This window comes from Dioscorea cayenensis, chromosome 16 (assembly GCF_009730915.1).
Source record: "Dioscorea cayenensis subsp. rotundata cultivar TDr96_F1 chromosome 16, TDr96_F1_v2_PseudoChromosome.rev07_lg8_w22 25.fasta, whole genome shotgun sequence".
In the NCBI taxonomy this organism is placed as follows: domain Eukaryota; kingdom Viridiplantae; phylum Streptophyta; class Magnoliopsida; order Dioscoreales; family Dioscoreaceae; genus Dioscorea; species Dioscorea cayenensis.
In genome coordinates, this window is record NC_052486.1 from 9973578 (window position 1) to 9986585 (window position 13008).

The following is a 13008-nucleotide window of genomic DNA, read 5'->3' on the forward strand; positions in this document are numbered from 1 at the left end:
GCTAAACCTCTAGAGGGTATTTGGCCATGTGTACCCATGGATTCTAATCTTGTATCGCTTTGCATTACGTTTCTAGTTAATATGAGTTTGATTGAGTTTCAATTCTATGTTTCTAATGCTTTCTTGCTCTATTGGCTTTATTATTGATTTGTTTAAATGATCTATTCACCTAAGTGATGAGAGAGGTCTCCATTAGGGTTAGAATTATCGAGATTGAAGAGGGTTAAAAGGGTGAGCCGTGAGATAGCAGAGTGACCCTTTTGCTTTCTGAGTGATGTATCTTATTTCTGTATTCTCTAAACCCTTAGCAACCATATGTGGTGAGAGGTGTTGAGAGAATTCTCCGCAAGGACCTCATAGGGGGTTAGGGATCTTTCACTTAGAGGTAGGATTAGATCTATATTTAGGAATCAAATTTATCTTCTAGGATCTCTAGAGTGCTACACAATTATATGTGGTGTGAGACGTCGAGATAACTCTCCGTCGCAACCTCTTAGGGGAATAGTTATCAATGGTCTGGAGATAGGGACCGATATACCTTAGGATTCCCATGATTAAACCTACTCATTCTAGAAACACTTTGCAAATCTTGTGCCTAATACTTTAATCCTATGGGGAGCATCACCTGGATACCCCACTTTTACTGATTGAGATTTTCCTCTATTTTACTCTTGCATATTCATTTTTGGTATTTATTTCTTTATACATTAGATCATCACATCATCTTATTCATTAGGCTAGATAGTAGAGAAGTGGTTAATTTTAGTACTTCTATTCCCTATGGATTTGGCTACTCGAACCATTAGGTATACTTATTATTAGATGACCCATGCACTTACGGACATGCAAGAGGCGTGTCACCTATCCGTGTTGGGTCCACACGGCCTAGCACATGGTTGTGGTCATGTGGTAGGGTGTGTGGTATTCTGTCTTAATAAAATCTTGGACTTGTCTTCTGGAAAATATACACGGGATGGTACATGGTTGTGTGACTACCTTTGTACCCTTCCGCGGATTAAAAATTACTCTAAAACTTCCAGAATTTAGCACACACACCAATGTGAATCTCCTAAGCTCATATGATTGCTCTTATAGCTTGTAGAAAAGCTCCAAAAGTGTTCCACACCACTATCTTTGCTTCCTTTCTTCTAAAATAGCCTTCACACACCCTAGTTACACTGAAGAATGAAATACACACAATATGAGCACACATATTTGATAAAAATCAAGCTTGATCTATATAAAATATCATAGTTAAACATGTGTAAACAAGCACTTATCAGTCATCAATTGAGCCTCTAGCACATGTGAGAGCACTTAATTTGGAAGAAATGTTTGCACCACCATTCGATCTCTGCTTGATTAGAAAATATATAATCATTTGAAATTGTTCTTATCTATGAGGCAAAGGAAACGATACACTAGCTAAGTGTGTGGAGATATGTTAGAAATTCTATACCATGCATATGATTGAAGCATTATCATAGATTTGCTAATATGTCTCATATTCTTATTGCATGCACAACATAGTAACCTGCATAGGTTCACCAGACATACCGATCTCCAACAATATCTTTTAGCTTCTATGAAATTTCACAAAAGTGGTAACCACTTCAAATATACTCTCCCTTGTGACATATCTAACATTAGAATACAGCTAATGAGCCTAAGTATATAAGCATGAGAACAACACTATCTTTGATGTTAACTTAGTTGCTAACCCATTGTAGTGGTGTCGATCCTTGATGAGTTAGGTTTCTTCTCTAGTGGGCTCTTAAGGGATTCTTTCTCTAACTAAACCAGTCCAAGAAAAATAGAATAAGGAAGATGAAATAGTACTAAAGTAGAGACAGTCCTCCTATACTCTAATAGAGAAGTAATTTGGTTTGAGCTCCATGTAAGAGTGTCCCCCAAGCCAAAAGCTATGAAAGCATGAGTGTGTTCATGTGAACTTGTAATTTATGAATTAAGTTGGGTTCTTTGGTGCATAATCAGCATATCTACCCTTCTGAAATGAGATATACAGTTCATGTTAGTCTAAAAAAACTACAAATCCCTTTCTTGGTTTTAGAAGTAGTTAAATCAGGTCATGAACTCCAAAGTTAGAGTAGAGAAATTCCTTAGGAGTTTACTAAAGAGTCTCTTACCATTTCAAGGTCGAATACCACTATAGGTGATGAGAATTACTCCAAGAAGTGGTCCTTAAAGAGTAACTTAATCAGCTTGGAATACTGGGGATCAAAGCAGAGGTGTTGCGCACACACATTTCAACATTGCCAATGAAAATTTCAAAGTGTCTATAGTGGTTGTTTGCTTAGAACCTTGAGTTTTGCATTTAATATTGTATGTTCATTCTTGAGCTGAAGGTTGTGTATTTTATCATATTCTCTTGTTCTCCATATTTTTTTGGTTGAAGACAAGCAATTGCCTAAGTAGGGGGATATTTGACAAGTATCTAAATACATCACATTTACACTGCATAATTTACTTTCATGAAAAATTTTATAACACTGATGACCATTTACACCGTTTTTGTGTTGTTTTTATTTGAGAAAATCGGAATAAGCATTTGAAACCTGAGGAAGGATTTGAGAGTGTTCTTGGGAGCATTTCCATCTTGGTTGAAGCCCAAACGTACCATACGAGTTGCGTGGCCCTGGCTAGGGGCCACGTGGGCCCTATATAGACCACATAGTGCCCACATGTGCATGGTTGATAGCCATGCAACCTCCTTGCAGCCACATGGAGCCTACAAGCTGCTTGGGCAAACCCAACACGGCTTTTTGAGTGAGATTTCAACGTCTATGAACCCTCCATGCTGCCTTATGCATACCCGAACATTTAGGAGACTATATAAGTTGATTTTAGGATTTTTGAGAAGGGGCTTGGCCGCCATGTGTCTCCAAGTGCTCCTAGTGTGCAATATCTTTGGAGAAGGTCGATTCAAGGGAGAGTCAAAGGGAGAAGAATGTGGAACTCAAGGGGAACATCAAGAACTAGACGGCATGGATTTAGCGAGGGCTCATTACCACCATAAGTCGACAAAATAGGGAGTTGCAATGAACCTTTACATTATTGATTTGTATCTCTTACTTTTTCCTCTATTGATGTCGAATTAAACTCCTAAGGCCACTGTGCTCCAATGAACCATGGGAGGAGACTTGTATGGATGATACTTTAATTTTTAATTGAATGTTGGCATGCTTTACTTTCATTTCAATCTATTGTTTTCTTGTTCAAACTACAATGGATGGATTCCATAGGTTTTTATTGTTGAATGATGCTTGTAGAGTGGGATGCTTATATGCATTAGGTCACACATGGATTGAAGGTGGATTCAATGTATCAGCATACACGAGGTTCTGAGTGTCGGTAGCCCCTGCACGAATTAAAGTTTAGCTTTAGGCTTGAGAGGATTAAGGCTATCCTTGCCAAGACTCCTTGCACCAATTGACATCATAGGGGTTTCTTCCAGATGGAGGAACCGGCATGGGATTAGGGCTACACTATAGAGGCTTAAGGGTAGTTGAATTTAGAGTCTAGCCGACCAAGGCCTAAGCCAATATTATATTTTAAGTTCCAAATTCATCAATGCTCGTTCTACTCCTACGGGGATCCTTGCCCAAGGCCTTCCCTCTAATTGGTATTTGTTATCCTTGTTAGTTTGTGTGGTGTCCCTAGCTTGTTTCTTTATTTTCTTATTTTGCAATTGACTATTACAATTGTTTGGTAGATTAGATAGTGTAGTCGAAGAGAAAGTAATAGTAGCTCTTGGGACTTGCAGGAATACAATCATCTCGCGCTTGAAGGAAGGGATTATTACTTGATGACGCATGCACTTATGGTGAGTAATGGTATGCACATTTTCTAATGACACGCACCACGACCATCAGTAAACTATTTATTGTTTTTAATATTTTTATAATAAAATATAGAAAATGGCAAACTAATTACCTTTTTTTATATTTTTATAATAAAATGTAGAAAGCGGTAAACAAGTTACCATTTTCTATATTATATTATAGAAAACGGCACATTATTTATCATTTTTATACCTTTTGTGAATTTCCGTAAATTAAGTGAAGAATGCGCATTCACGTAAATAATTTAAAAATTTATAATATTTAAAAAAAATCTTTATGAAGTTTATATATATATATATGATTTCTTTTCTAAGCCTAGCCACTAACGCTTTTCATCTTGTAAGAATAATTCCCTAATCTCTCTCCTTTTCTAATTCTAGTTGCTACTTTGAAGAGAAAGAGGAGGTTGGTTCTCAATTCAGTCGTGTGATATAGAGGCATGAAATCTTTATTCGACGCTACGAGATCAAGAACCATCCGAGAAACTAATTCTGCATATCGGAGGTAATTTTTCTAATATGATATTCATTAAATTAAATTAAAATAAGATGTTCATCAAATTGGCTGGTTGATGTCGCAACTTTTCTTTGCTTCCACTTGCATATGGTTATATTGTATGATTTTACAGTAATTATAATAGATTCTTCACTACAGTAAAACTAATTCTAGTAAAAGAGTGAGTACTAACTCATAAGTACTAACCAAATGTACAGAAAGATAATCTAAATTACAAGAAATATAAGGCTTGAATTAGGCATCCATTGATTTATGAAGTATATTAACTTAACTTACGACCTTATCATCCCTCAATAGACACATAAATATTTATTGAAACCTACATGGAATAATTCTAGTTGATGGCTATTTGATGACTTGAACCTTAGATGTTTTCAACAATGATATATTAACAAAGCTAGCTTATGATAGGCCACAAAACCAATTATGTTAACATATAAAAACTTCAGTAAAGAAAATATAAATAGTTAACTTACCAAATAGTAGCATAAAAAGGCTTAAAGGAATAGTGGAGGGAAAAAGATTGTGAAGAAAATTAAATTAGTAAGCTACATTCATAAGCTAAGATATAGTAAATTGAATGTCAACAATGGAACCTATGGAGAGAATAGACTTGCTTACCCATTAAGATCCCTTACACTCCTTTTTTATATGAACTTGTAAAGGTTCTAAACCTCTCCTACCCAAGTACATGATTAAGTAATCTTTTTGCGGTAATCACTTGTTTGTTTGAAAGGCTTTCCATAATATGTGACAGTAGATAGCAAACCAAGAAAAGCAAATGACCTAACAAATGTCCAATAGTTTTTTCTTTCAATAAAAAAAACCCTCACAAAGACGAGGAATTGAAACTTACCCCTTTCAAATTTAAAGGTGATTGTGAAATCCAGTGTAACCATGTTAATTCAAGAGTGAAGATTGTTTTACGAATACAACCTATGATCTTTTCAGCTTTTGGGGATAGATAACATATAGTAAAGTTATAAAGGACATGGACCAATTATTCCATTTACCTTATAATAAGGTGTCCCAACAAAAAGAATTTGAATTTTACTTGAAGGCAATTTGCTTTCAATAAATGCTACACAAGAACAATAACTTGACCAAAATCTTAAAAAACAAACAAAAAATAACATGAAGTATCATAATAAACAAATAGATATTAAAAAAACAATTAAAAAAAATTGCCAATTGCAATATATCAACATAATCAAGGAGGGAGAGTTGGAATGGAATTTTGCACCTATAAACTATTAAAGTTGTTGATGGTTTTTATCGAATAGGTAAATGAACTTTTACTTGCAAGATATATCAAATGATCTTCTTGTGCAATTTGTAATATCTTAGCACTATTATATCCTAACCAATAAATTATTTTATTGGAAAAATTAACTCCATTTTTGCAATTATGTTGGCAATGAAAGGAATTTTAGTTTCCCATAGTATAGCCCTATGATAAGTGCTTGTGTGATAAGAATGCGAAGTGTTCTTTCCTTTATAATGAGCATTACTTTTATCATGTTTTAGCGCTAATACTTGTGCATTTGTGTTACTTTTATGCGTGTAGGGTTGTGAAGCTAAGTATTGAGAAAAGAAGCCAAAAGTAGATCATGAGCACACTAATTGGTGGGATCTTAGAAAGAATATACGCGAAGACACAAGTGGGGTCTTATGATGCGTGAATGTGTGCCAACCTCCATGTACTCAAGCTATTACAATGAGTTGGAGGGGCATGAAGGCCGTCACATTTGTGTATCCCGACTTGTGCATTGATAGCAAGATCTTCACCAACGAAGCCTTTGATTGAAGAAGAGTTGCGATCTACGGCATAAACATGTGCCCGTTTATGTTGCCTCGATGAAAAAGTGTGAAATTGGGAGTATTTCTGGGCAAAGTACTGTAGCATATCACTGTAGCGGAGTACTGTAGCAGTTCATGTTCACAGCTGGCCAGAAAACAGATTTCTAGAGAATCCACACGGCGTGTGGAAATTCCCCATGCCCGTGTGGAAATTCCACAGGCCCGTGGGAAGAACCCACAGGGGCGTGTAGATTCCCGATTCCAGCCCTATTTAAGCCACGATTCAGCCCAATTTTAGGGATCTTTTTCCCCTCTTCTCTTCTATTTTTCTCCATCATTTGGGAAGCCGTCGGCTAGGGTTTGAGAGACTTTTGGCAAATCTTTGGAGTGGTTTGAAGGATTCGACACCGCGATTCAGCTTGGAAGAAGGTTATTGGGGGAGCTTTCGTTGGCATAAATCTGGCGAGGTGTACCCTAGACCGGACAAGGGGACCTTAGGAGAAGACTTAGCTACTCCACAAGACCATCGACACGACTACCAAGGGGGTTTTCTTATGGAACACTTGTTTTTACTTTCGATTTCATTGTTGATTGTATTGTGCTCTATGAAGAGCTAAACCCCCTAGTGGGTACTTGGATTTTGTAAACCCTAGGATGTTATTGTTTCATTGATCTTTTATTATGGTTTCCCTAATTGATGTTTCAATTAAGTTCCAATCTTGGTGGAATGATTTCTCCCCTCGAGTGACACTAGGGTTGAGAGTCCATCTTATGCTGGCTTCAAAAAGAAATTTTTCAGATATTCTCGAGAAAAGCGATAGGAGAGCGAGGTAACCATTGTAGATGAGTGACACATTATGAGGGTTAGACATTGCTTGATTGGAGAGGGTTGAGAGAGTGAGTCGAGAGGTAGCGGAGCGTCCCCTTTCCCCTCCAGTGTGATTTATTCTACCTCTATTTCCTTGAGTTCTTGGCGGTCACAATAGAGTGAAGTTCTAGAGGATGAACTCTGCTGGGGCTTAGTTGCCCGAGCAACAGAGTGAAACGTTGAAGGGACTCTAGTGTCTGGGGCTTAGTTGTGACTAGGGGCCTTTCGCCTGGACCAAGGGTTAGGTCTATAAATAGGAAGAGAGTTTATCACTTGAATTCCCTAGAACTCCATGCAACTTTACACAGTGTGAGGTGTTGAGACTGAGCGATTTCTTCTCCAGGACATAGTGTAGAGTTTGTCACGGTTGACCTTAGATTTGGGACCGTGTGCTTAAGGATTTCCACGACTCATTGAGCATTGATTAGGAAGTATAATAGTTGGTCTTGCACTTGAAACATTAATCCTATGGGGAGCATTGCCCGAGTACCCTACTTCTATCGATTGCCTTACCTCTCACTTACTCTTGCCTTTCATTCTTGTTTCTTTTTGTCTTTGTTTTCATTACATTTTATGAACACTATCATTGTTCACTTTCACGTGGTTAAGTAGCAATTTAAGTATTTTTATTCCCTACTCCTTGTGGATACAATACCCACTCACTTGGGATTTATTACTCGACAAACCCGTGCACTTGCGAGTCACACGCAAGGGACGTTGTCACCCTAAAACAGTTATGGGATGTAAAGAATTTAGAAATTATACAATCTACTAGGATACCAACATTCATCCTTTACATTTGTGACTTTGTGAATTAAAAGGATAGGCACACTATTTCAAAACAAATATGAACAAACAAACTAAACAATATTAGAACAAAATATTTTAGCAATAAGCTTCCTTAGAACAAAACAATGATATGATAAGCTCACAAGCATTGAATTACTAAACATCAAGATTGATCTTTTGATCATTTATTTGAACAAAGACACAAGGATCAAGCTTATCAATCAAGAAACTTTCTAACTCACAAGTAAACAATAATTGAAATCCAAATAGAAAATCAAACAAAAACCCCAAAATTATTGAACTAATTGAAAAGAATTCAAACCTAATTTAATCAATAAAAAGGACAATCAACAAGAATCCTAAATAGCAATTAAGGTTTCTACCCAACTGACTCAATCCAAAACCCTTCAAGAGGTTAATGACCAATAAACACGATACCCAAACACAAGAGGAATGGCGGTGGGTGAGATCAAGAGTCAATCGAGATGGGATTATTGAGAGAGGGGAATCAATGATGAGGAAGAGACAGAGAAAGAGCTTAGTGTCGGTGTGGTTCCGGAGGAAGGTGGTGAAGGAAGATGGGGACATGGTGGTGGATCTCAATAGGGAGGATGGCATCTCGGACTTTGTCAAGAAAGGGTTAATGAGCAAACTAAGTTTCAAATAATTAATAGAAAACTTATATTTTATATGATCATTACTTATCTCTAATTAAAAAAAGTATTTTTAATATAAATTATTAATTAAAAAAATTCTTTCTATATAATTAGTTATGAAATATTTTTTATATATTTTAAGAAAGTATAACTATTATGATGATTATTTATCTCTAATTAAAAAATTCTAAAAAAAAGTTATTAGTCTTTTATAATTTAAATTTTACGTTAATATAAATTAAATACTATTTTTAATTTATTAGATAAAAATTATGTAAATATTTTTTAACCAAATTGAAAATCTTTGTCCATAAAAAATATAAAACTAAATGAAAATCCCATCCTTCTTTAAAGAAAAAAAATAATTATATGACATTGTCATGAGGAATAATATTGTTATGATTTTGTCACCAACATTATATTATATTTAGTTGTAAATTCTACAAACTGAATAGCAACGGAACTATGTTGTTACTACTCAACCATACTTCGTTGTTATTCATTAAGATTTTGTTGAAATATTAGTTTAACATATGATGCCTTATTTCGTTAGTGATCCGACACTAATTTCGTTGCCCTATATTTACAAATAGTGATAAAATATTCCCATAGCAATTTTCTGGTTAATGAAATTCCTTGCAACTTTAGCGTGATCAAATTTTAGCAATTAAATTACAACAGAAATATTCCGTTACTATATTTATGTCGCTATTAAACCATATTGCATTGCTATTTTTTAAGATTCCATCCGTAATGTGAAGGAATATCTGTAAAACTTATGAAGTCTTATTCTATTAGTAATCTGACGCTGGCACCATCACCAATATCAACAAATAATGAAGGAATATTTTCATAGAAATTTTTCTACATTAAAAATTCTTGATAAATTTAGTTGATAAAAATTCTAGCATCTAAATAGCAACAAAATATTTTGTTGCTTAAATTTTGTTGCTATTTAATCATATTCTATTGCTATTCCATAAGATTTCGTCGGTCGCCTTAACAAAAGCTAGTTGAACATATGAAACCTTATTCCATTGGTAATCTAATTTTGATTTCGTTGCAAGCTTCTACAAATAGCTATGAAATATTTTCATAGTAGTTTTTCCTTTGTCTTTTCCTAGATTTCTTGTAGTGTAATATTGTGTTCTAGGTTGCTTTAGAGCAAATTATTTTTATTTTTTTAATTTTAGTTCTTGCAGTTTGTGATCAAATTGATTGATTGGTGTCTAAGTTCTTTGTTTATTTTAGTCATTATTTATTGAAAACATCTTTTTTTTGCTCATCATCATTGTTTTTAGTTTGTTGAGAAGTTGATTATCTAATTGTGTATATACCTTTTGTTCATGTTCTTCCTACTCATTTATCATAAATTTTAAGAAATTTAATACTATGTTGTCTTTGTAATTGTCTATTGGCTTAATAAATTTTATTTCCTATTTTTTATGAATCCACATTTATTTATACCTTTTATATAGTCTATTTTATAGTAATGGTTAATAATCAATTCTTATTTGAGACTCTAAGGTTTTATCTCTGAATTGTATTCACTCAATCACATAACTTTCATATTGAATGCTTTCAACAAATATATATATATATATATATATATATTTGAAATAGTTTCCGTTTGTTGAGTTATATCTATTTTTTTTATTTAGCTATCATTTTGGAGTTGAGGAAGGACAACCCTATTAAAGTAAGAGTATCATGCTCATTCTTACACGTGTATCATATCTATTCTTATGCCACTTTTGACTACCTTATTTGTAGCGATTGCTTGACTCAATAATTCTTTATTAAATGTTCACCTCAATCATACCTTTGTCACTCAAGATTTTTTTTTTTTCTAATAACTCTAGCTTCTGTAATGATGAGATAGCTAATTAGTAATGACTATGTAATGTTTGTAAAAATTTCTTTTTCTTCATCTTTGACTGGTTTGACTAGGTGTTTGGTGAGTGGGCCCCAATGTTGTTTCATTGCCTTAATTTCCGGATCTTGCCTGATTGTGGATTATTGGTTTTTCCTGTTTTTGATTAGTGGAGGCTTTTAATTGAGTTTATGGGTTGCTTTTATAGGCTTAGCTGTGCAACCAATCTTCTTTCTCTCCAAACTCTCTTATCCTTGAAACAACTCAACCTTGGCCGAATTTTGGTGTCATTTTCTTTTCTCTTTATGCTTGGTTTTTGAGTGGAACTTGTCACCAACAAGCTTAGAGGTAAGCTTGTTATTTTCTTTAGAATTCTGAGATTTTTTATTGTCTTGTTTTAATTGTTTTGTTAGTGCCAAGCATGTATGTTTATCTGAGAATTTATTTGAGCATGTTTTTCATGTCATTGAGTGTTTTTTTGGTCATTTTGAATAATTATGTGTAGCATGCCTTTGTAATTTTAAGCTTAAATTCCATGTGTGCATGTTGCAATATAGAGAGGTTAGGAATTTGCAGCCTTATTTTGTTAAGATTTTATTTATCTCTCATGATTTTGCAAGCTTGTATCTACCAAGGGATGCCTATAATTTAATTATAATATTTGTGTATGCATCTTGTAAGTTCGGACAGGTAAATTAGCATTCATGTTTTAAATTATTTGAATATAGGTTTTCATGTTTGTAAGCTTGACATTGTGAGTATGCAGCCATGTTATAAGTTAGTTGATTATTTGTTGTTATGTATTTAAATATATGTGTATGTGTGGGCATGCATTTCATGATTTAGAAATTTCTTTTTATTGAAAATTCGTCCAAATCATGTGTCCATGCTAATGTTAATTTTATTTTTAGTATTGCTTAAATGCTTGTGGTGCATGTTAGAAATATTAATTTATATATTCAGAATCATGGGATTGTATTGATTTTAATCTTGGAAAGCTAATTGTGCTGGTGTTATGATTAAAGCTTTTATGGAGAATTTTAATTGCTTAGCTAAATTTTTTGTGAAAACCTTTAATTGCTAGCTATGAACTCTTTTATTTGTTGAATTAGCTCGGGCTATAGTCGTAATTTAGGCCCGACCCAAGTTTTGTAACCTAAATTAGAATATTCTGTTTGGGTAGATCCATACCGAGCTGTAGTTCGCGGGACTTGGTGAACCCAACTCTGTAGCTCGGAGCCAAGTAGGCTCTCGCACTGTATAATTCCGTATTTCTGACAATAATTACTATTTAATTATTGCATTGTTTGATAATTTTATTTATTTATTTATTTGCGTGGTATTTATGATTATTTATTTATTTTCTTATTTGCATTACTTATTCAGTAATTCCTCTGTCTGTATTCTGTATTTTCTGCGGTTTTTAGTACATCTACATTTCTGGCTCGCCCAGCTAGGAGGAGTAAGTCCTAGCCATGTGCACATGTTTTTACGTAGTAGCGCTACCCCCGATGCGGTCGAAGATCCGACTACGGTACGTTGATATTCCGTTGCATTGCTTCCGACTTCATAGTCGAAGATCCAACCTCGTGCTGTTGATTTCTGTTATTAGCCGGGGAGATGTATTTCTGCGTGTTTTTCGTGTTTTTGGATTATTCGAGATTCGCGTATTTTTACGTATTACGTATGAAGCATGAGCTACTATTCTGCAATATCTGCTATACCTGTTGTTTTTCTGCGATCCTACTGGGCCCTTGTGGCTCATACACTCTGTGTATTCTGTTCTCGCAGGAGAAGATCAAGTTTAGGACTGGGGGGTGTTAGAGAGTCGTATTGTCTGCGTTATCAGTATCTTGTTATTACCTTTTTGTGAGTGTAAGACTTGTATTCTGACTGTATTTGTAATTTGTGAGCTGTTGGGTTGTATTTGTATTCTGTAGGGCTGCTAAAGTCCGTACTTGTAGTATTTTAAATTTCCAGTATCCTATTTGTGCTTTTGGGTTCTGTTCATATCTGCTTGTTAGGGTTGACTCTGACCAGGTTTTTAGCTGAGGCCTTGCACCCAGTGGGGCCCAGTCCCATTGGATGCGACCGATCTGTCCGCGGGCCCGGCTGTGGGGCTGGGACGTGACAGACTACTGATTGAACTATGAGTAGCTTCTTCATATTATTTTCTAATCTGACCTTTTCAATTATTTTAATCCACAGTGAACCCCACCAATTTAAAATAATAATGGTAACAAGTTACCTCTCATCCTTATCACTTGGTTAACAGTTTTCCAAATCTTATCTTGTTTTATTCTAAAATCCCAGCCACATTCCACAAGTATCTCGCTTCGACAACCAAGCCATTGTTTAAGAAGGAAGCGCCTATAGCATGCCACCTTATCTCTAGTATCCTGATCTCATTTGCATTGAGGTGGAAATTAAGGCATTTCTTTGTTCAAGGCATTGGATTTTTCTCCACAAATTGCTTCCAAAGAGAGGGATCACAGATGTGTATGGTTTACGATCTTGTGTATAATTTCATTGGTGTGATCTCTTATGTTTAGGGTGGTATTGGTAATAGTTCATTAGATAAGATCTAGTCATTTTCTTGATCCATGCTTTGCATGGTGTCTCTGCTTCTGCATTAACAAGCAT

General features: G+C 34.9%; 2 long non-coding RNA genes across 2 annotated transcripts; both read left to right on the forward strand.

The window, feature by feature from the left end:
- The first annotated feature begins 3782 nt into the window (after positions 1-3782).
- Positions 3783-6082, forward strand: LOC120278823. The gene is made up of 3 exons (XR_005541776.1): positions 3783-3844; positions 4244-4367; positions 5947-6082. It is a non-coding gene; the product is annotated as an uncharacterized LOC120278823 (long non-coding RNA).
- A 4511-nt stretch (positions 6083-10593) lies between these two features.
- LOC120279455 lies at positions 10594-12375 on the forward strand. The gene is made up of 3 exons (XR_005541917.1): positions 10594-10713; positions 11549-11608; positions 12157-12375. It is a non-coding gene; the product is annotated as an uncharacterized LOC120279455 (long non-coding RNA).
- Positions 12376-13008: the final 633 nt, after the last annotated feature.